We start from the raw sequence: 1,643 nt of genomic DNA on the forward strand, positions 1-1,643 counted from the left end.
TGAGGATGGGCTTCCTCTCATGGGCTCAGGCATAGGCCTGACTAAGGTGCCAGCTATTCAACAGAAAAGAACGGTGGCATTTCTAAGCGAGTTTGCGATGCACACTGTACAGTTCCTCAACCGCTTTTCTAGTTTGTGAGAAGAAACTAGCAGACATTTCTCTTCGTATCCAGCAGACTGAAACAACTCTCAATATTTTAGATGCAAAGTTATCATCTATCCCAGGCCTAGATGATGTCACACTTGAAGCATCTCCTGTAAATGTCACTAGGATCACAAATGGAACACATTCTGAAGCCACTTGAGAGCAATCACAGCAGAACAGTTTGCAGGACTCTGGACCACAGCAAAGTGAAGTAACACCAGAAAATCTCTTAACTGTAGCCAAGGATCCAGGATATGCCAGATATCTCAAAATGCTTCAAGTGGGTGTTCCAGTGACAGCGATAAGAAACAAAATGGTATCGGAAGGACTAGACCCAGATTTTCCTGAGAGGCCAGATGATCCAGTGCCTGATGGTGAAGGTGAAAAAAACACAGAAGAAAGTTCAGATGGCGAGGCTTCTTTTAGTGACTAAGCTTAATTTTCCTAACAATTACATATATGTGTGTTAGTGCACCTTTACATTCTACAGCAGAGAGAGCCTGAACTATAATTCTTAGTTATAAAAACATCAAGTGGCTACAGATCTGCCACCAAGCTTCCTCTATGTTAAAAAAATAATAATAATAAAGCATTTATTTTTAAAAAAATGTGTAAGACCCTCCCACTTTGGAGAGCAAGACCTGGGCTTAACCTTGGACTCTTCCTTCAGTCACTAGTTCTAACTTACGAGGGATAGAACTAGTTTATCCCTAGTAAGTTACTTAGACTCTCAGAGGTTATTTTCTATCAGTAAAATGAGAGATTGATGATATCTGTCCACCTCATATAGTTATTGGGAAGATCAAAAGGAAAGATGCATGAACATAATTAACAAAATGAGGAATAAAAACCGTCTGGTCATTGCACAGAACTGTTTTATAAACAGAAGTCACTCTTCAAATGTTCATACATGTTCTACTAGCCCATATGACTCCTCTCTATTTCAAATCTATTCTCTTATTGGTTCTGGAAAAATGTATTATTGCTTCTTTAATTATTGATTTCTTGCCTTTGATTTTGATTGCTTATTCAGGAGACCTAAGTATTCAGAAATTGCAATACTGAACTCTATTCCCCAGATCTGCCTTCTTGAAATGTTTCATTTCTCAGTTTCTTAAAATTCTGGATATATTGCTCAGGTTGTCTTCTTATTTAAGTGCCATTTCTGCTCTGTGCAGCTGAAACAATATTTTTAGTCTGTCTTTCACAATGATTGTTACTTTCATTCTTTTTCATTCTGACCTTCACTCACTTGAGAGGAAGAACAGTCCATTTCATTTCTTTGAAAAGAGGCTCCAACCAGTTTCTGAATTCTCTGTGTGGTTCCCCACGGTTGCTCTTTTTCAGGATTAATTAAAATAAAGTTTTCTGTACACTCTTTGGTCTTTTTGGAGCAATAAAATCTTTTTCAGGGAGCCCACATTAATTTTTCCTGTTTAATACATGCTCCCTTAAGTTATCTTAGTGACTGATCTCTGCTCTACTGCTGAAAATTCTT

At 37.9% G+C, this 1,643-nt stretch overlaps 1 pseudogene; it reads left to right on the plus strand.

Annotated features, from left to right (window-relative positions):
- The window catches only part of LOC104982095, a 1,158-nt pseudogene extending 471 nt beyond the window's left edge, over positions 1-687 (plus strand).
- The last annotated feature ends 956 nt before the right edge of the window (positions 688-1,643 follow it).

This window comes from Bison bison, unplaced genomic scaffold (genome assembly GCF_000754665.1).
Source record: "Bison bison bison isolate TAMUID 2011002044 unplaced genomic scaffold, Bison_UMD1.0 scf7180017864526, whole genome shotgun sequence".
NCBI lineage: Eukaryota > Metazoa > Chordata > Mammalia > Artiodactyla > Bovidae > Bison > Bison bison.